Source organism: Asterias rubens, chromosome 10, assembly GCF_902459465.1.
Source record: "Asterias rubens chromosome 10, eAstRub1.3, whole genome shotgun sequence".
Classification (NCBI taxonomy): Eukaryota; Metazoa; Echinodermata; class Asteroidea; order Forcipulatida; family Asteriidae; genus Asterias; species Asterias rubens.
The window spans coordinates 8,352,879-8,375,857 of record NC_047071.1 but is presented as its reverse complement, the minus strand read 5'-3'; the positions used below and the strand labels follow the sequence as shown (position 1 = coordinate 8,375,857).

Here is a 22,979-nt window from a genome sequence, read left to right as displayed (position 1 = left end):
ATTCACTATTATGTAATTGTCTCCTTCTTCTATCTTTGATTTTGTTCCTTATGTTTCCAACCTCCTTGATTAATTATTGTTATTATTAGTATTATTATTATTATTATTATATTATTATTATTAAGCATATAGGTATGCTATTCATGGTAAAACCATATCACAGCGTTTACAAAGAGCAATATATTAAACATAATACAAACAAACAACAATAGAAAAACAAAATCAATTAAGAAAGAGGTATGTTTTGAGAATCTTCTTAAACACATTCACTGTTTCAGTAGCTTTAATATAGGAGGGAAGTTCATTCCACTCTTTAGCTGCTGAAACAGTGAATGTTCGATCTCCCGCCTTACTGTGAGTCATGGGAAAAGTAAGGCGAAATGGATCTGCATTGGAGCGAAGATTTGTACGCAAAGGTCGATACAACTCAAGACATTCATTAAAATACACTGGTGCCTGATTGTGAAAGAATTTGTAAACGAATAAAAGAATCTTAAATACAATCCTCTGTTTAATTGGTAACCAATGAAGCAATCTTAGAAGAGGCATGGCATCATGACGGCGATCTAACCTAAAGATAATTAATCCAAACCCTTCTCCACAATGTCTCCCTTTCCGTTGTTAATCACTTGCTTCCACTGACTGCATACTCCCCACAAACATAAAGAACCTTTATGACGGTTCTTTATGGCTGTGATTCCCCCCTCCCTCTCTCTCTCCCTCTTTCTTTCTTATAACATTTATAGATAAAATGTGGCCGAAATATAGCGTCACACCCTGTTGCCATTAGACACATAGGTGCACATTGTTTTCAGAAGCATATTGAGGGCACGGTGATGGCAATAAAACGCCTTAGGTGCAAGTACAACTTGTTTAACGTAATGGCGCAATTTATAAAAACGTATATCAATGCGTTGTACATTAAAAGTGCACAGCTGTCGATTTCACAAAACTCTTCCTAATTTAAGACTAGTCTTAAGACTTAAGACGAGTCCCAACCCTGCACTGTAGCATGCAGACCTTAAGATTAATCCTAAGTTAGGAAGAGCTACTCGTCCTAACTCGAGATAAGACGAGTCCTAACTCTTTGTGAAATATACGGCTGGTCATTAACATTCATGTAAACTGTCTCGGTTCCATAGGGAGTATACAGCCCGGGATGCCTTGGCGCTCCGAGAGCTTTTTCAATCACAATATCCAGTTCTACCCTCGCACGTACCCCCAGAGTAAAGGGAACCATTTACGGTGATCTGTCCTGCCCAATAACACAATGTCATGACCTGGATTTGAACCCACACCCCACACTAACGGTACCAACATTATCCCTTTATAAAATTACGTCTCATCTTTCAAATCAGCAATGTATTTTGTGTTTTTCTAATAATGGCCAGTTATTTACTGCCCTTTAACATCGCGGTATTGCTGTCAGAAGTATAATATTTAGCATAACAGTGTACACGGGCAGCTATTGACTAATGCTTAGCAACAGACGATGTAGCGTGACATTTTTTAGACCAAGTACATACGAGGGGCATAAAGCCGATGAAGTGTTGAACATTTCAAGCACACACAGACACACGACACAATATCATTGCATTATTTTTGCAATAAATTGTCATAAAAAAATATTATCAACAATTGCAAAACTGACGTGACTTTCCTTAAAGAGAGGGTACCTTTGGTATTAATCCAACAAATACTGAGCCCATTAAAGGCAGTGGACACTATTGGTAATTACTCAAAATAATTATCAGCACAAAACATTTCTTTGTAACGAGTAGAGGGGAGAGGTTGATGGTATAAAACAATGTGAGAAACGGCTCCCTCTAGAGTGGAGTAGTTTTCGAGAAAGAATTAATTTTCCCGGATTTGATTTCGAGACCTCAAGTTTAGAACTTGAGGTCTCGAAATCAACCATCTAAAACGCACACAACTTTGTGTGACAATGGTGTTTTTACTTTCATTATTATCTCGCAACTTTGACGACCAATTGAGCTCAAATTTTCACAGGTTTGTTATTTTGTGCATATGTTTAGATACACCAAGTGGGGAGACTATAGTCTGCACCGTTTCTTTGGAATTGTCTTCATGTGCATATTCGCCAAGCTAATGCTTTACAATGTTTTAAGTCCCTGTTGAAAACTCATTTGTTTAAAGCTTCTTTTTTGTAATTTGCCTATTTGTATCTTGTATCTTTCTCTAATTGTTATTTTATTGTTTCTTTTATGCGCTTAGAGGCTTTTGCATTAGGCGCTTTACAAATGTCTTATTATTATTATTATTATTATTATTATTATTATTATTATTATTATTATTATTATTATTACTTGGCAAAAAAACACTAGAGAGCTATTTTAAAACATTGTTAGAAATTACACACTTTTGAATTAATGTACACTAGAGAAAGTTGTGCATCTTAAATCACACAATTCTTGAAATGAGGCTATGGGCGCACGTCCACCACATGAACCTCATGCATTAAGATGGGCGTATTGGTGTTCTTTCTTTCATTGTTTTCTTGTAACTTCGATGAGCAATTGATCCCATGTTAGGACACACCAAGTGAGGGTACTGGTCTTTAACAATAACCAAGGTATATTCTGCCTTTAAAGTGTTATTGATATCAAGAGGGTCGTAATATTTGACATCCATGCTGTCAGATATCACCGTACAAAACTTCAAATTGTTACAGTATACTCTTGCAACACCGTTTGTTTGAACCGATACTGATCCAATGCAAATCTTGTCTCATATTTGTCACACACAAATATGAGACAACATTTTAAAGGCAGCGGACAGTATTGGTAATTACTCAAAATAACTGTTTACTTAAAACCTTACTCGAGTAATGTGAGAAACGTCTCCCTCTCTGAAGTAACGTAGTTTTCGAGAAAGAAGTAATTTTCCACAAATTTGATTTCGAGACTTCAGAATTAAATTTTGAGGTCTCGAAATCAAGCATATGAAAGGGTGTTTTTTCTCTCATTATTATCTCGCAATTGAGTCCAAACTTTCAAAGGTTTGTTATTTTATGCTTCTGTTGAGATACACCAAGTGTGAAGACTGGTCTTTGACAATTACCAATAGTGACCAGTGTCTTTAAATTATATGGATTTGTGTATAGTCTAAAGTGAAACTGAACCCCCAGTGAATTGCACTTATCAAAACCCGCACGAAGCTAAAGATTCACGTAATGATAATATGACATGATATCAACATCCCGAATCAAATATGAACGTGACACGAGAAGGTATACCCCCAATTATGCAAGCTCAATCCAGTTACCAATAATTCGCTGATGTAGCCCCAATTTAGGCCACATCAAAAAAAATTGTTGATCGTCCCCGCCCGACCGTTCAAAACCCCCAACCACATTTTTTTTTTCATCATAAAAAGCAACCTTTTCAGCAGCATTTTTTTCAAAATGTACAGGTTTTTATTCATGTTGGTAAAGCAAAAACAATTCTTCAAATATTTACTTGGGCTACACTGTGCTTAGTTGTTTGAAAAAGTTTACAGAAAATGTCATCTAGGAGTTAAAGACAGTGGACACTGTTGGTAACTGTCAAAAGCCAGTCTTCTCACTTGGTGGATCTCAACACATGCGTAAAAAAGTAAAGCCTGTGAAAATTTATGCTCGATTGGTCGCCGGAGTTGCGAAATAACTATGAAAGAAAAAAACAGCCTTGTCACACGAAGTTGTGTGCTTTCAAATGCTTGATTTCGAGACCTCAAATTCTGTACTTGAGGTCTCGAAATCAAATTCGGGGAAAATTACTTCTGTCTCGAAAACTACGTCACTTCAGAGGGAGCCGTTTCTCACAATGTTTTATACTATCAACCTCTCCCCATTACTTGTTACCAAGTGAGGTTTTATGCTAATAATTATTTTGAGTAATTACCAATAGTGTCCACTGCCTTTAAATTTGTTTGACAAAACTATTGAAAACATCAAAAATACACAAACCCTCTATTTTATAGTGATTGTGATGATTTATTTATTCTTGATTTCATATTTGGCATGTCAACAAAACTTTTAAAAAAATAATATAAAAAAATAAATAAAAATCCCTCCCTCCCCCATCCGCAAAAGAAATGGACGATCAATTTTTTTTTGTTATGTGGCCTTATATGCAAGCTCAATCTATTATTCGCTTATGTACTGATGTACCCCCAATTTATATGCAAGCTCAATCTAGTTACCAATATTCGCTGATGCCTCGTAGAGATTATTACCAGTCATGACGACTATTTAGGCGTCGTGTCTGAGGCCGGTGCACGTAGGGTGCTGAGGCAGGTTACAGAATGTAAAATGCTGGCCACGATTCACTTTGACTAATGATTTTTGTATGCGAAATGCAGTAACATCAGTTCGATCATTCGCCTATCATCCATATACATTTAATTCCAGAATGCAATGTACAGAAGGTCAATTTACCAAGGACTTCTATGTAGAAATCTAATACTAAATTTAAAGGGAAGGTATACGTTTGGTAAAAAATCCACAGTTTTAATGTGGAATCACTGAAGAAAAAAACGCATTCATAGGATAAAACTCAAAGGGAATGTAGACGTTTATCACTCTTTAAAAGAAAGCATCAGACTCTACCTGGTAGACTTACCTGGTTTATTGAACATAGAGCAAGGACCAGGCAAGAAGGTTTCAGCAGCTTCCAATAGTGTAAAGCATTTCCAGAGTAATTTCACATTGAGATAGTGTGGCTATGGACAAATATTGAAGTTTAAATCTCCAAAATTTGAATCTGAGAGACGTTACTGACAGTGACGTCTTTCAGATTGTGTATTCCAAACTGGACTAAACCGCTCTCAGACTTTTGGCGATAATTTTACATCGAAAACGCAAGCACTTGATTAAAACGATCAAACGGTTCCAAAAACCAAACGTACATTTTGCCTTTAAGACACATGCAATGTTTTAGTCATATACAAGAGTTAAGTCTTGTATACTTTTAGAAAAAAACAAAACTGACATCAACAACACATTATGTTTGATCAAGGCTTTGTGACTTTAAACGTACACGTCCAATACAATCAATAGTGAAAGATGCAACGGATGAGTTGCACCTAATTCGTGATAAACATTTCTTGTAAACATTCTTCTTAACAGAGGAAAGAAACACCTAACTCAAACCTGTCCAATGCAGAAGCTAATTGGGCAATCACAAGCAATTATTCCGTTGTGCTTGTCTATTTCTATTCTTAGTTTGCTATGTGTCAGGAAAACCAATGCAAAACACATGTTATTATAGACTAATACATTATGAATCTAGCAATATTAATAAATAAGTTTAGATTAAAATAAATTTCAAGCATGACTTCCAACTGCAGCACAGCATCAAATGTATTAATGGTCATTATAGGTTGACAGTAAATGCAAGTCGGTCTACATCAATGTTACGGAACATAAATCATGCACTTGACATTTTCGACAAGACTGTTTTTTTTCTATTTTACAAAGTAAAACATAAAGTCACACCAGACATTGCAAAAGCCTAACCACAAGGCATGCATCCAAATTAAGTCGCACCTCCAACTATATCAAATTACTCGTTCCTGCTGATGTGGAGGAATCAAGAAGTAGGCATGAGACGTTGCTGGTTTTATTGGAACAAGTCAATGAACAGCTTTTGAGATTTAATGTGCAAAGGTAACATGAGTGTCTTGAGCGACTGTGGGGTGTCAAGAAAAGTTTTTGGTGACTTTCGATCAGTCCTAAAACATAAGGTGTGAGTTGGACTTATACATCTCTAAGTGTGTTACGAATGTACATAAATATTCACGAAACGTGTCAATTAGAACATCACAGCAGCCTCATAATACAATGCACACTTAGATGTGTACACAACCCCAAAAAGTTGTTCGTGAAAAATAAATCGCCAGACACACAAGGCCTGAAGGCCACTTCAAGGTGTGAGCTACAATTATTTATTTCAGAGGCCGTTGCCACCTACTCCTAGGGCTGAAACAGTTACCCCTTTCACGTACAGTCCATACGGATGTGGACTTGCGTATAATCATCAGTCCGAAGCCTGGTCGGTAGAGCAGAAAGCACTATACCTCCCTAATTTACGTAGCAAGTGTCACGACCTGGATTTTTTAAAAATAACGTTCAGAAGTATCAAAGTGTGACCACAAATCTAACCTCAATGGGGCACAATACTTTCGGATCTGGGCACTTCGGGTTATAAAAAGCGTTTGTTTTGAAATGCATGTATACGGCTATAAAGATTTTGTAATAATAAATCACACAAGCATCACTTGGTTTTGGTTTAATTTCGTGAACAAAAGAACGTGGTCTGAACGTAGAACCACATGTTGTACTCAACAAAAATGGCGGACCGGATAGGTCAATTCAATTCAATTCAATTCACTTTATTATCCACGATGGGAAATTCATTTCGGCCTTTTAAACAGCAATTTATACAAATTTACGTAAGATTATTTAAAATATTTAAAATATTATATAAAACAGAACAAAAAACACTACAGGCCACAAAAATCTATAGAAATATATATATTTTACATGGAAAACTGGAAGTATAAAAGATTGATTTTACCAAAATATTTTAACGTTGCAATTGTTCATTAAAAATTCGGACACCTGAGGGGACAAATGAGTTAGCATATCGCTTTGTATTAATTCTGAGCTGTAACAGGCGGTTGCTTCTAGCACTTCGATTGAACTGTACATTTAGGGGGTGGGTTTCATCATTTAGCATTAGAGATTTGTATAGACCTTCAACCATTGACCCATCAGTACCGGTTATTCTATTTGCTTGTTTAATGACCCTGTCCAACTTGCCCCGATCCTGTGCCCGCATATTCCTAAAAACACTAACAAGACAATATGTAATAATACTTTGCAGGGCAGACTTATAAAACATTTGCAAAATGGTTCTGTCCACATGGAATGAATTAAGTTTCCTTAAAAAGAAAAGACGCTGCTGTAACTTATTGTATTTAGATTTAGCATGGTTGTAGAGTCAAGATTATTTGGGGCCAATCACTACTAAGTAATTACAACACACTGTAGTTTGTGTTCATGAACAACTCTAATAAATTGATAAGGAGTAAACTTGTTTTTAAAATTGGTTTATTCGTTCGAATAATCCATTCGGACTTGAAACATACATTTGTTAAATGTATGTTTCAAGTCCGAATGCAGTATTTATAGAAAACTATTTACAATATACAAAAGAAAACAAAACTTTGGTCTAAAACTTAGGAGAGCCCCACAAAGGGAGCTCTACCTATATCGCCGATTGTGTCAGAAGGTGAAACGTTTTAGAAACGTCGTTGTTCGGTTTCGAAACGTGTTACATAACAGCCTTCCTCTAGGCTTACACACTCTATAAAAAAATCCGTGTCAATGTGTCCCGGAATCCGAGTCAAATCGCCGCTTTTAACCAAAATTTCTGGTCACAATGACACGGATTTCGGGACACACTGACACGGATTGCGTGTCAAACAGGGGTACGTTTTGGCGGCTGTACCCAATAATTGTTTCTGACGTCACAACCAAAACTGTGACCGAGCTCACAACTCGGTTATCGGTCAGTCTGAACAGCAGAACCAACGACCAACAACTGAAACAGTTTTTGGTTTACCGTCGTCAAAACGCACCTCTGGCCCAAACAGCAACATTTGTAGACATTTTAAGGCAATTGGCCCCTTTAAACCCTGGGTGGTTTTGTTCAGAGCCAATGGCGCCTACCAATAACGGGGTTCGTATTAAGCTGGGTTTGTCTATATTAGTGATGTTTCGAATTGTAGAAACACAGGTATACTTTGCCCATTTTTGTCTACAACTCGAAACAATATGTATGTACACAAAACTAACCTCTGGAAATTCACTTTAAAGCCATTGGACACTTTCGGTAAACAGTATTGTCCAAGGCCCACACTTCGTGTATCACAACTTAAATATAAAATAACAAACCTGTGAAAATTTAGGCTTAATCAGTCATCGGAGTCGGGAGAAAATAACGTTTCGCCGTGTCATGACTTGTGTTTAAATTATATCCGTTTTAATTTTTTCTAAAAAGTAAAGCATTTCAGGGAATATTATTTCGAGGGAATTCGTTTACCATTACTTTCTGTAAGTTATTTGTAGATCTGTGAACTTTTTTTTTCTGTTCCGAAAGTGTCCAATGGCTTTAAAATGTGGTAACGATTTGGAGATATCGCCGAAAAGTAGAATAACCCATATATAGAAACACACAATATATTTATTTATTCATTTACTTGTTTTATTTATATGTTTATGTATGACCTCTTCGGTTGTAAGCAAGAACAAATGTGCTTCTTCCATTACTGTTGCAATAAGAATGTTGGTTGTCCATGCATGGGTGAACCATGATGATAGTTCCGTACTTACAATATTGAAGCTAAACGTAGCGGCAATAATAAAGGATGGGAGACAGCCCGGTATCTCGCGCAGCAATCTCTGCATCTTTATCACTCGGCAAATCCATTTAAAGACATTCACCGGGAAAAGTAATCAAATAACGCGTTGCACTTCAAAGTTGTCGCCCGGGGTGATCTCTCTCCTTTGTCTGCGATTCTTCTATGACGATTAAAGGTCATTGCGTGCCCAATGTCCCATAAGACATAAACCTTTCTTGCATATACAGCAGTGGAGAATAGACAACTTCCTCTGATGGGAGCTTCTTCTTTTGTACTCGTCGGGAGAACTACACAATCTAAAATATTACGACAAGTTAAAGGCAGTGGACACTACATTGGTAACTACTCAAAATAATTGTTGGCATAAAACCTTATTTGGTAACGAGTAATAGGAAGAGGTTGAAAGTATAAAACATTGTGAGAAACGGCTTCCTCTGAAGTGACGTAGTTTTGGAGAAAGAAGTAATTTTCCACGATTTTGATTTCGAGACCTCAAGTTTAGAACTTGTGGTCTCGAAATCAAGCATCTGAAGGCACACAACTTCGTGTGACAAGGGTGTTTTTTTCTTTCACAGTTATCTCGCAACTCCGAAGACCGATCGAGCTCAAATTTTCACAGGTTTGTTATTTTATGCATATGTTGAGATACACCAAGTGAGAAGACTGGTCTTTGACAATTACCAATAGTGTCCACTGTCTTTAATAGGCGGTGCAGCGTGTTTGTTCAGTTCAGTTCTTTAACATTTTTTTTTCCATACAAATTAAACAATTTATTAAACATACAGAAGCCTTATAAAGTTCAGTTACAGCAATATCAAGGTATGTAGAAGAACATTCTTAAATATATGCTAAATAATTAACATGCGTGTGAATGTAGGAAAGAGCATTGTTTATCTGGTACGGACCTCCAGGAAAATACACAAACTTATAATGAAGAATTTTATTGTAAACAAAGACCGATTTTCGTCATATTTTCATAGTTTCTTAACATTGATGTTTACTAGCTTGTTTTTCAAGACCTTCGCAAACCACTCAGAATGTGTTTCTCTCCTCCAACTGCCTCTAACGGGTAGTAGGAACGTTCATCAATTATCCTTAGCAAGACATCCCCAAGAGGGTGACGCCCTCGGACCCGCTTCGCGCTCAGAGAGAAACACTACGACTCATCATCGTGGATTGCGTATGTTGGTCAAATGTGCATTCGTGAGAGAAAAAACATACTATAGAAATGATCCCTAAAAGTATGATCTTACTGTTTGGTTGCAATTTTCAAACAAGACTAGCTTCATCACTCACGTTACAGCCACTGTGGTAACTTTTTTAAAACTTAGATGGTAAGATTTGGAAAACATCCGTGAAATATACGTTTCCCAACCACAAATAAAACATAACGATATTGTACTACGAGAAAACATCACTGTTTCAAATAATATTGTCATATTTGTTTAGAAAAAACATCAGTCGATATACTTTCACTACTTAAAAATCTAGCTCTGTGCTGGTTGAAAGGTCACGATTTGGAACATTTAACAACATATTTAATTATGGGGGCGTGACCTATGTGTATGGTGTCTAGTCTCCTTCTCAAATTGTACCCTCACTAATACAGCTCCCACTGGTACTACTCCTATGTACAATAGTATAGAACCTGACCATTTTCGCAAGTTGTCCACCGAGCGCACCTTTGGTTAGACTTGACTCAAGTCCCAATCCCATGTCATCACCAGAAAACAATTGTTTTTATATGCTTTAGGGAGCTCTCGCACGAGAAAGGGACTTGAATCAAGTATAATCTTTGGTCGGCTTACGAAACGATCCGCCTTGACGAAACACATTGTTCGGCAGTAATTTAACTCAGTTCTGTCTTACACGAATATATCTGTACTTATTTACGTTATAAGTCAAGTATATGGATAATAGCATGCTCTACTATAGGCCTAGTGCTTTGTGCAAATACTTGGATAGGTTCGTATCATGTAAGCTTTTAGTAGTAACAATATGCCAACATTTATAAAGCGCCCTAATCATGCAGGATAGCTCTATACAAGAAAAATGACAATGGTTAAAAGCTTAAACAGGTACAATTGTATCGACAAATTGACAAGAAACTGAAATTGTGATATGTACCTCTTCATGACAGTATGATTATTGAGCGCGAAGGCGCAACTGGGGAATATGCACTGGGCGCCATTTTAGCGAGTAACTCTTTTGATGCAGCAATAGATCAGTACAGGCAATAACCATTGCTATCAATGATCCATAAAACATGTTGCTTACTGAAAAGGGGGTCCATGACGTATTAACATGTGCTATCGTAGAAATTGAGAGACGATCGTTTGCACCGTCGCGGAACCATCCGTCGTCAAAAACGAAAACTCTGTAGTACAAATTGATAACGACATGTTGATCAAAGGTGAAGTGTGTTCACATTGGTTACTTGACGATTGTGATCATAATTTCAGAGTTCCGTAACATTGATTATAACTATCTTTATTTGAATAAATTTTGTTCTCACGAGGTCGCAAACCACTCAGAATGTGTTCCTCACCTCCAACTGCCTCTAACGGGTAGTAGGAACGTTCATCAATAATCCTTAGCAAGACATCCCCAAGAGGGTGACGCCCTCGGACCCGCTTCGCGCTCAGAGAGAAACACTACGACTCATCATCGTGGATTGCGTATGTTGGTCAAATGTGCATTCGTGAGAGAAGAAACATACTATAGAAATGATCCCTAAAAGTATGATCTTACTGTTTGGTTGCAATTGTGAAACAAGACTAGCTTCATCACTCACGTTACAGCCACTGTGGTAACTTTTTAAAACTTAGATGGTAAGATTTGGAAAACATCCGTGAAATATACGTTTCCCAACCACAAATAAAACATAACAATATTGTACTACGAGAAAACATCACTGTTTCAAATAATATTGTCATATTTGTTTAGAAAAAACATCAGTCGATATACTTTCACTACTTAAAAATCTAGCTCTGTGCTGGTTGAAAGGTCACGATTTGGAACATTTAACAACATATTTAATTATGGGGGCGTGACCTATGTGTAGGCCTATGGTGTCTAGTCTCCTTCTCAAATTGTACCCTCACTAATACAGCTCCCACTGGTACTACTCCTATGTACAATAGTATAGAACCTGACCATTTTCGCAAGTTGTCCACCGAGCGCACCTTTGGTTAGACTTGACTCAAGTCCCAATCCCATGTCATCACCAGAAAACAATTGTTTTGATATGCTTTAGGGAGCTCTCGCACGAGAAAGGGACTTGAATCAAGTATAATCTTTGGTCGGCTTACGACACGATCTGCCTTGACGAAACACATTGTTCGGCAGTAATTTAACTCAGTTCTGTCTTATACGAATATATCTGTACTTATTTACGTTATAAGTCAAGTATATGGATAATAGCATGCTCTACTATAGGCCTAGTGCTTTGTGCAAATATTTAGATAGGTTCGTATCATGTAAGCTTTTAGTAGTAACAATATGCCAACATTTATAAAGCGCCCTAATCATGCAGGATAGCTCTATACAAGAAAAATGACAATGGTTAAAAGCTTAAACAGGTACAATTGTATCGACAAATTGACAAGAAACTGAAATTGTGATATGTACCTTTTCATGACAGTATGATTATTGAGCGCGAAGGCGCAACTGGGGAATATGCACTGGGCGCCATTTTAGCGAGTAACTCTTTTGATGCAGCAATAGATCAGTACAGGCAATAACCAATGCTATCAATGATCCATAAAACATGTTGCTTACTGAAAAGGGGGTCCATGATGTATTAACATGTGCTGTCGTAGAAATTGAGAGACGATCGTTTGCACCGTCGCGGAACCATCCGTCGTCAAAAACGAAAACTCTGTAGTACAAATTGATAACGACATGTTGATCAAAGGTGAAGTGTGTTCACATTGGTTACTTGACGATTGTGATCATAATTTCAGAGTTCCGTAACATTGATTATAACTATCTTTATTTGAATAAATTTTGTTCTCACGAGGTCGCAAACCACTCAGAATGTGTTCCTCACCTCCAACTGCCTCTAACGGGTAGGAGGAACGTTCATCAATGATCCTCAGCAAGACACCCCGAAGAGGGTGACGCCTCGGACCCGCTTCGCGCTCAGAGAGGAACTCTACGACTCATCATCGTGGATTGCGTATGTTGGTCAAATGTGCATTCGTGAGAGAAGAAACATACTATAGAAATGATCCCTTAAAGTATGATCTTACTGTTTGGTTGCAATTGTGAAACAAGACTAGCTTCATCACTCACGTTACAGCCACTGTGGTAACTTTTCAAACTTAAGAAATAACGATTCTGAAAACATTCGTTAAATATAATTTTCCAAACCACGAACAAAACATTATAATAATTGTAGTACTACAAGAAAACCACACTGTTTCATATATTTTCATATTTAATAAGAAAAAAAACATCAGTCAATATATTTTCACTGCTTAATTTTTTGTTTAATTCTGTGCTGGTTGAAGGGCCATGATTGTGAATATTAACCACATAAGGGGCTTGACCTATTTGCATGTGGTCTAGTCTCCTTCTCAAATTGTACCCTCACTGGTACTTCTTCAACAGGTACTACTCCCAATTACTACTCCCAATTACGATGGTATTTAGAACCTGACCAAGTTGTCCAGCGCATCTTTTGTCGACCCACGAAATGATGGCATCCAAACTGCCATGACGAAACACATTGTCCAACAAAAAAAGCATTTTGTCCAGCAGTTGAGTTCAGTTCTTTCTAATACGAATATTTGTGTTCTGTATTCATTATTATTAATTTATCTTATTAATCAGTAATCAGTCCCGCCCCTCAGTGAGTCATATTAAGGAACTCATGAGCCACATTCTAATGAAGAATAATTTCACATTTTCTGACAGGCATTTTCTACAGGTACAGGGTACTGCCATGGGTACCAAAATGGCACCCTCATATGCTAACCTATTCATGTCTCAGTTGGAGGACAGACTCCTGTCCTCCGCCCCCAACCGACCACTAGTTTGGTGGAGATTTATTGATGATATTTTCTCCATCTGGTGTGGTGACCAAGACAGCTTGGATGAGTTTATTGCCCATATCAACTCATTTCACCCCACCATAAAGTTCACTACCGAACAATCTCTCACCAGTGTGAACTTTCTAGATGTGACAATAACCAAGTCTCCTAATGGCCTTGTCACAGATGTTTACAGTAAACCCACCGACACCCACCAGTACCTTCTCTCCAATAGCTGTCACCCTAGTCACTGTAAGAAGGCAATTGCTTACAGTCAGGCCTTACGTATCAGGCGTATCTGTTCCACAGATACCCTGTACAAGAGGCGCTCATCAGAGCTAAGGAAACACCTTGTATCTAGGGGACACAGCGAACGTAGGGTCCAACTTGCTATCAACAGGGCTCTCAACGTACCTCGTCATACTCTGTTGACTAACACGGGAGCTAAAAAACCTCCTACCAATAGAGTTGCTTTGGTCACCACCTTCCACCCCAAACTACCCAAACTTCCCTCAATTCTCAATAATAACATGCCTATACTTCACTCCTCCAGCAGGTTACACTCAGCAATCACTGAGGTTCCCATGGTTGCATTCCGCCGCCCTAAGAACCTTGGTGACATACTAGTCAGGGCCAAACTTCCCCCAGGTACAGTCCAAACACAACCCCCGACAGATATACTGGGCTGTCACAAATGTACCCGTTCCAAATGCAAAACGTGTCTGCACATTAAGCCCTCACTTAAGGTGAAGAGTCATACCACTGGCTCTTCATACAACATCAAGACCGACTCTGAATGCAGCACGTCTAATGTAGTCTATGTCATATCATGTAAGAGATGTGGGCTACAATATGTGGGAGAGACTAAGACCAAACTTAGTCTTCGCTTTGCGAATCATGTCTCTTCCATAAAGACTAAGAAACCGTACCCAGTCTCTATCCACTTCAACAGCCCCAATCATAGTGTCATTGATGTTGAACTTCTGGTGATTGAAGCTTGCAATGGTGATGACACACACCGCAAGAATAGAGAATCACACTGGATTCACCAACTCAAGACAGTAAAACCCTTTGGACTTAACATAAACACTGGTGTTAAATAACTTCTCATTACCCTCCACTTCACTTCTGCCTAAGAACTCATATGTTGTATATATTCTGTACATAAAGTATAAATTAACCTAGTTTAAAGTTGTTTTTATAAATTCATCACTGTAACTATCTGATGTAAGTAACCCCCCCCCCTTTTTTTCCACAGGTCCCTCATACCTATTTTTAAAATCATCATACCTTTGATCTTGCTATTCTTATTAATTGACCATTGTTAGTTGCATCATGATGCAACTTGCTCTCTAATCCTACCCTTTCATGTCTCCCTCCATTGTTGTCGAACAATACATTTACCACTTTTATGGTCCAGTAACCCTTCCTTTCATTCTAAACATCCTTTGTCCTCGCCACTTCACTCCTATTGGTTCATAGCCCCCAATATTGTTTCTGAAATAGGAACTTTGATTGGCTGTTATTTTCCCGCTTCTTTCTGGATCCTTTCCTTAATCCCTTTTCCCCTCTCTTTTTCTATAAATGGATATGTATTTGTTTGTACTTGTCTTATGCCTCTGAAGAAGGTCCGGATTGGATCGAAAGCTAAGGCCATCTACCCTATTCATTATTAATTTATCTTATTAATATAAAGCTTTTAGTAATAACAAAACACTAATGTATATAAAGCCCTATTCATGCAGGCTTCCTCTATGGTGCTGAACACTGTTTAGTACCAAGACAATGACAATGGTTAAAAGCTAAAGGGTATCGACAAATTGACACAAAATTGAAATTGTGATCTGTACCTCGTTATACTATAACGAATAGTCTGATTATTGAGCGCCGAAGGGGCAAGCGGGGAATTCGGGCTGATAATGTGAAGTATGCACTGGACGCCATTTTAGCGAGCAACTATTTTGATGCAGCAATAGATCAGTACAGACAATACCATTGCTATTAATGGGTGCGTTCGATTAGCTTCCCTGAGTCGACCCTGCGGTGCTCACTAATACGCTCGGGTGAGCCCCTGACAAGAGCTAAACGAACTATCACTCAACCTTTCGTTTATCGTGACCCACTCCACAAGCAGGGCACTGGGGGCTGACCCGGGTGAGCCCCTGGAATGACGCCAAAGCTTTTCGAACGCAACGGGGTAGACCGGGTCGACCCAGGGAAGCTTAACGAACGCACCCAATGATCAATAAAACATTTTGCTTACTGAAATGGTGGTCCATGTGTATTTCAAAGGTACTGTCGATGAAATTGGAGACGGACCGTCCTCAAAGTCAACGCATGCGCACAAAACTCCATGTGTCGTTTTCACCTTCGCAAAACCATCCGTCGTCCTAAACGAACACTCCTCAATTCTAAGTATCACCATGGACGAAGAAAATAGACTGGTGACTTGTTGAATATCTTCATTTGACTGTAACCAAATTTATTTTATTAACCTTTTGGTTGTCCCGAGATCGCAAACCACTCAGAATGTGTTCCTCTCCTCCAACTGCCTCTAACGGGTAGGAAGAACGTTCATCAATGATCCTCAGCAAGACACCCTCAAGAGGGTGACGCCTCGGACCCGCTTCGCGCTCAGAGAGGAACACTGCGACTCATCATCGTGGTTCGCGTATGTTGGTCAAATGTGCATTCGTAAAAGAAGAAACATACTATAGAAATGATCCCTAAAAGTATGATCTTACTGTTTGGTTGCAATTGCGAAACAAGACTAGCTTCATCACTCACGTTACAGCCACTGTGGTAAATTTTCAAACTTAGAAAGTACGATTCGGAAAACATCCGTGAATTATACGTTTCCCATCCACAAATAAAACATAACAATATTGTACTACAAGAAAGCATCACTGTTTTAAATAGTATTGTGATATTTATAAGGAAAATCATGAGCCGATATATTTTCACTGCTTAAAAAATAAAATGGTCTAGTCTCCTTCTCAAACCCTCACTGGTACAACTCCCACTGGTATTACTCCCTATAGCACATCTTTGGTTAGACTTGACTCAAGTCCCAATCCCATGTCATCGCCAGAAAACTATTGTTTATGTATGCTTTAGGGACCTCTCGCACGAGAACAGGACTTGAATCAACATCTTTGGTCGGCCTACGAAACGATGGCATCTAAAGGACCCTGACGAAACACATTCTCCACCAAAACAGCCTTTTGTTCAGCAATTGAGCTTAGTTCTTTATTATACGAATATATCTTTATTTCTTTAAGTTATTATACATCATGATAGTATGGGTATATCATGGTGTGTACTACATTGCTTTGTTCAAATAGTTGGATAGGTTCGTAACAACATTACACCAACATTTATCAAGCGCCCGTAACATTGATTATAACTATCTTTATTTGAATAAATTTTGTTCTCACGAGGTCGCAAACCACTCAGAATGTGTTCCTCACCTCCAACTGCCTCTAACGGGTAGGAGGAACGTTCATCAATGATCCTCAGCAAGACACCCCGAAAAGGGTGACGCCTCGGACCCGTTTCGCGCTCAGAGAGGAACACTACGACTCATCATCGTGGTTTGCGTATGTTGGTCAAATGTGCATTCGTAAAAGAAGAAACATACTATAGAAATGATCCCTAAAAGTATGATCTTACTGTTTGGTTGCAATTGCGAAACAAGACTAGCTTCATCACTCACGTTACAGCCACTGTGGTAAATTTTCAAACTTAGAAAGTACGATTCGGAAAACATCCGTGAATTATACGTTTCCCATCCACAAATAAAACATAACAATATTGTACTACAAGAAAGCATCACTGTTTTAAATAGTATTGTGATATTTATAAGGAAAATCATGAGCCGATATATTTTCACTGCTTAAAAAATAAAATGGTCTAGTCTCCTTCTCAAACCCTCACTGGTACAACTCCCACTGGTATTACTCCCTATAGCACATCTTTGGTTAGACTTGACTCAAGTCCCAATCCCATGTCATCGCCAGAAAACTATTGTTTATGTATGCTTTAGGGACCTCTCGCACGAGAACAGGACTTGAATCAACATCTTTGGTCGGCCTACGAAACGATGGCATCTAAAGGACCCTGACGAAACACATTCTCCACCAAAACAGCCTTTTGTTCAGCAATTGAGCTTAGTTCTTTATTATACGAATATATCTTTATTTCTTTAAGTTATTATACATCATGATAGTATGGGTATATCATGGTGTGTACTACATTGCTTTGTTCAAATAGTTGGATAGGTTCGTAACAACATTACACCAACATTTATCAAGCGCCCGTAACATTGATTATAACTATCTTTATTTGAATAAATTTTGTTCTCACGAGGTCGCAAACCACTCAGAATGTGTTCCTCACCTCCAACTGCCTCTAACGGGTAGGAGGAACGTTCATCAATGATCCTCAGCAAGACACCCCGAAAAGGGTGACGCCTCGGACCCGTTTCGCGCTCAGAGAGGAACACTACGACTCATCATCGTGGTTTGCGTATGTTGGTCAAATGTGCATTCGTAAAAGAAGAAACATACTATAGAAATGATCCCTAAAAGTATGATCTTACTGTTTGGTTGCAATTGCGAAACAAGACTAGCTTCATCACTCACGTTACAGCCACTGTGGTAAATTTTCAAACTTAGAAAGTACGATTCGGAAAACATCCGTGAATTATACGTTTCCCATCCACAAATAAAACATAACAATATTGTACTACAAGAAAGCATCACTGTTTTAAATAGTATTGTGATATTTATAAGGAAAATCATGAGCCGATATATTTTCACTGCTTAAAAAATAAAATGGTCTAGTCTCCTTCTCAAACCCTCACTGGTACAACTCCCACTGGTATTACTCCCTATAGCACATCTTTGGTTAGACTTGACTCAAGTCCCAATCCCATGTCATCGCCAGAAAACTATTGTTTATGTATGCTTTAGGGACCTCTCGCACGAGAACAGGACTTGAATCAACATCTTTGGTCGGCCTACGAAACGATGGCATCTAAAGGACCCTGACGAAACACATTCTCCACCAAAACAGCCTTTTGTTCAGCAATTGAGCTTAGTTCTTTATTATACGAATATATCTTTATTTCTTTAAGTTATTATACATCATGATAGTATGGGTATATCATGGTGTGTACTACATTGCTTTGTTCAAATAGTTGGATAGGTTCGTAACAACATTACACCAACATTTATCAAGCGCCCGTAACATTGATTATAACTATCTTTATTTGAATAAATTTTGTTCTCACGAGGTCGCAAACCACTCAGAATGTGTTCCTCACCTCCAACTGCCTCTAACGGGTAGGAGGAACGTTCATCAATGATCCTCAGCAAGACACCCCGAAAAGGGTGACGCCTCGGACCCGTTTCGCGCTCAGAGAGGAACACTACGACTCATCATCGTGGTTTGCGTATGTTGGTCAAATGTGCATTCGTAAAAGAAGAAACATACTATAGAAATGATCCCTAAAAGTATGATCTTACTGTTTGGTTGCAATTGCGAAACAAGACTAGCTTCATCACTCACGTTACAGCCACTGTGGTAAATTTTCAAACTTAGAAAGTACGATTCGGAAAACATCCGTGAATTATACGTTTCCCATCCACAAATAAAACATAACAATATTGTACTACAAGAAAGCATCACTGTTTTAAATAGTATTGTGATATTTATAAGGAAAATCATGAGCCGATATATTTTCACTGCTTAAAAAATAAAATGGTCTAGTCTCCTTCTCAAACCCTCACTGGTACAACTCCCACTGGTATTACTCCCTATAGCACATCTTTGGTTAGACTTGACTCAAGTCCCAATCCCATGTCATCGCCAGAAAACTATTGTTTATGTATGCTTTAGGGACCTCTCGCACGAGAACAGGACTTGAATCAACATCTTTGGTCGGCCTACGAAACGATGGCATCTAAAGGACCCTGACGAAACACATTCTCCACCAAAACAGCCTTTTGTTCAGCAATTGAGCTTAGTTCTTTATTATACGAATATATCTTTATTTCTTTAAGTTATTATACATCATGATAGTATGGGTATATCATGGTGTGTACTACATTGCTTTGTTCAAATAGTTGGATAGGTTCGTAACAACATTACACCAACATTTATCAAGCGCCCGTAACATTGATTATAACTATCTTTATTTGAATAAATTTTGTTCTCACGAGGTCGCAAACCACTCAGAATGTGTTCCTCACCTCCAACTGCCTCTAACGGGTAGGAGGAACGTTCATCAATGATCCTCAGCAAGACACCCCGAAGAGGGTGACGCCTCGGACCCGTTTCGCGCTCAGAGAGGAACACTACGACTCATCATCGTGGTTTGCGTATGTTGGTCAAATGTGCATTCGTGAGAGAAGAAACATACTATAGAAATGATCCCTAAAAGTATGATCTTACTGTTTGGTTGCAATTGCGAAACGAGACTAGCTTCATCATTCACGTTACAGCCACTGTGGTAAATTTTCAAACTCAGAAATTACGATTCTTAAAACGTTCGTTAGTTATAATTTTCCAAAAACAAAACATGACAATAAACTGTACTACAGGAAAACAACGCTGTTTGATATATTGTCATATTTGTTAAGAAAAAAAAATCAGTCGATATATTTTCACTGCAGCGGCACAAAACATAATTCTGTGCTGATTGAAGGGTCATGATTGTGAATATTAACCACATAAGGGGCTTGACTTTTTTACATGTGGTCTAGTCTCCATTTCAAATTGTACCCGCACTGGTACTTCTCCCACTGGTACTACTCCCAATTACGGTGGTATTAGAACCTGGCCATTTCCGCAAGTTGTCCAGTGCATCTCTGGTAGGCCAACTAAACGGTGGCATCCAAACTGCCTCGACGAAACACATTGTCCAACAAAACAGCATTTTGTTCAGCAAATGAGCTCTTATACGAATTATATCTTCATTTTTAATACAAGTTAGTTATCATAAGCCAAGTTTATGAATAAGTGGGTATAGCATGCTGTACTACATAATTTATGTTTGTAACAAGAAAGCTTACAATAATAACAGCACCAACATTTACCAAGCGCCATAATCATGCAGGATTGATCTAGGGTGCTGAAGACTGTTTAATACGAAGAAAAATGCAACGGTTAAAGGCATAAGGGTACAATTGTATCGACAAATTGACACAAAATTGAGATTGTGATCTGTACCTCTTTTTGCTACAATGCACAGTCTCACTGTTGAGAGCCAAAGGCGCAAGCGGGGAATTTTTGCTGAAATGTGAAATGTGCACTGGACGCCATTTTAGCGAGTAACTCTTTTGATGCAGCAATAGATCAGTACAGACAATAACCATTGCTATCAGTAATCAATAAAACACTTGGCTTACTGAAATGGGGGTCCATATGTATTTCACAGGTACTGTCGTAGAAGTTGAGGGCACAAAACTCGATGTTTCGTTTTCACCATCGCGGAACCATCCGTCGTCAAAAACGAAAACTCCCTAATTATAAGTACAAGTTGATTACGACAAACTGATTAAAGGTGAAGCGTGTTCACATTGGTGACGTAACGATATTATTTGTAGAGTTCCATAACATTAATTGTATCTATCTTTATTTTAATAAACCCTTTGGTTCTCACGAGATCACAAACCACTCAGAATGTGTTCCTCTCCTCCAACTGCCTCTAACGGGAAGGAGGAACGTTCATCAATGATCCTCAGCAAGACAGCCTCAAGAGGGTGACGCCTCGGATCCGCTTCGCGCTCAGAGAGGAACACTGCGACTCATCATCGTGGTTCGCGTATGTTGGTCTAATGTGCATTCGTGAGAGAAGAAACACACTATAGAAATGATCCCTAAAAGTATGATCTTACTGATAAATTGCAATTGCGAAACAAGACTAGCTTCATCACTCACGTTACAGCCACTGTGGTAAATTTTCAAACTTAGAAATTACGATTCTGAATACATCCATGAAATATACTTTTCCCGACCACGAATAAAACATAACAATTGCACTACACGAAAACATCATTGTTTTAAATAATATTGTCATATTTGTGAAGGAAAAACATAAGTCGATATTTTTTCACTGCTTGAAGAAATATAATTCTGTGCTGGTTCAAGGGTCATGATTATGAATATTAACCACATCAGGGGCGTGAGTTACTTGCATGTGGTCTAGTCTCCTTCGCAAATTCTACCCTCACTGGTACTATTCTCAAGTGCGATTAGAACCTGACCATTCTCGGAAGTTGTCCACCTAGTTTTATTCTAAAACACGGTGTAAAGCAATTCGCATAACGAGCCGAATTGGGAGAGCAGAGCTCTTTTTAAAGGCAGTGGACACTATTGGTAATTACTCAAAATAGCTATTAGCATAACACCTTACTTGGTATAACGAGTAATGGGGAGCTCTGCAGCAGCTGTTAAGAATAAAACATTGTGAAAAACGGCTCCCTCTGAAGTAACGTAGTTTCCAAAAAAGAAGTAATTGTCCACGAGTTTGATTTCGAGACCTCGGTTAGTTTTTGAGGTCTCGAAATCAAGCATATGAAAGCACACAGCTTCGTGTTACAAGGGTGTTTTTTTTTCTTCTTTTATTATTATCTCGCAATTTCGACGACCAATTGAGCTCATTCACATACCTGTTTGTTATTTTATGCATATGTTGAGATACACCAGGTGAGAAGACTGACTTTGACAATTACCAATAGTATCCAGTGTCTTTAATCCCAAATTACAACCCCCCTCTGTCTCATAAATAAATTACTTGTTCTCCCTCTTCACATCTTATATTATTTATCTTTTTTGTGTGTTCCCAACCTCCTTTGGTTGAACCAGATCCCTTCCTCTATTATATCTCCTTTCTCTTTCGCGTTTGTTCATCGTCCTTTCGGCAACCTCTCACTCCTTTCATTTGTTTCCTCTGGACTGTTTCCGTTACACAAAATTACCGTTGAGTCGTGTTGTCGATTATCCATTGAATGAAAGACTATCTGGGTCAAAATATCAGGCCATTAACAGTTTTGTGTGTGTGCATACTATAGGTCTTTTTGGTCGGTAAGCAGTTTGCAACTGCTAATCCTGTTTTCTCTTCTCTGTCCAAATCGCTTATTGGAGCTTTCATTATAAGCCTTTTTGAAACCACGGTTTTTGCTTCAGCTGCCAATCGTTTATATAATGGAACTTTGGGCGTTGCATACTGAGGTATCAATTGCGGTAACACCAACATGTATCTACTTGTCAGGTAGGTTGTGTTAATTCATGTTGACATTGTGTATAATACACACTGTGATTCAAACAGGCAGGCGGTTCCTACGCCTGAGCCAAAACCCAGCCATTTCGAAAAGGGCCAAGTATAGACAGTGATGATTCAAAAACGGTAGAAAATCATCACACCGAAAAGGACACTAGATCACTGGATTGTCACATTAATCTAATGGGAAAGGGGCCGATGAGCTTACTACTAGCATATTGGATTCTTAA

At 38.4% G+C, this 22,979-nt stretch overlaps 9 non-coding genes across 9 annotated transcripts; all 9 read right to left on the bottom strand.

The window, feature by feature from the left end:
- Positions 1–9,454: 9,454 nt before the first annotated feature.
- On the bottom strand, positions 9,455–9,678 carry LOC117296205. Its single transcript, XR_004519729.1, has one exon. It is a non-coding gene; the product is annotated as a small nucleolar RNA U3 (small nucleolar RNA).
- Positions 9,679–10,952: 1,274 nt separating this feature from the next.
- On the bottom strand, positions 10,953–11,176 carry LOC117296204. The gene has a single exon (XR_004519728.1). It is a non-coding gene; the product is annotated as a small nucleolar RNA U3 (small nucleolar RNA).
- Positions 11,177–12,455: 1,279 nt separating this feature from the next.
- LOC117296206 lies at positions 12,456–12,678 on the bottom strand. The gene has a single exon (XR_004519730.1). It is a non-coding gene; the product is annotated as a small nucleolar RNA U3 (small nucleolar RNA).
- Positions 12,679–15,982: 3,304 nt separating this feature from the next.
- On the bottom strand, positions 15,983–16,205 carry LOC117296198. The gene has a single exon (XR_004519722.1). It is a non-coding gene; the product is annotated as a small nucleolar RNA U3 (small nucleolar RNA).
- Positions 16,206–16,910: 705 nt separating this feature from the next.
- LOC117296201 lies at positions 16,911–17,133 on the bottom strand. The gene has a single exon (XR_004519725.1). It is a non-coding gene; the product is annotated as a small nucleolar RNA U3 (small nucleolar RNA).
- A 705-nt stretch (positions 17,134–17,838) lies between these two features.
- On the bottom strand, positions 17,839–18,061 carry LOC117296200. The gene has a single exon (XR_004519724.1). It is a non-coding gene; the product is annotated as a small nucleolar RNA U3 (small nucleolar RNA).
- Positions 18,062–18,766: 705 nt separating this feature from the next.
- LOC117296199 lies at positions 18,767–18,989 on the bottom strand. Its single transcript, XR_004519723.1, has one exon. It is a non-coding gene; the product is annotated as a small nucleolar RNA U3 (small nucleolar RNA).
- A 705-nt stretch (positions 18,990–19,694) lies between these two features.
- On the bottom strand, positions 19,695–19,917 carry LOC117296203. The gene has a single exon (XR_004519727.1). It is a non-coding gene; the product is annotated as a small nucleolar RNA U3 (small nucleolar RNA).
- Positions 19,918–21,139: 1,222 nt separating this feature from the next.
- Positions 21,140–21,362, bottom strand: LOC117296202. The gene has a single exon (XR_004519726.1). It is a non-coding gene; the product is annotated as a small nucleolar RNA U3 (small nucleolar RNA).
- Positions 21,363–22,979: the final 1,617 nt, after the last annotated feature.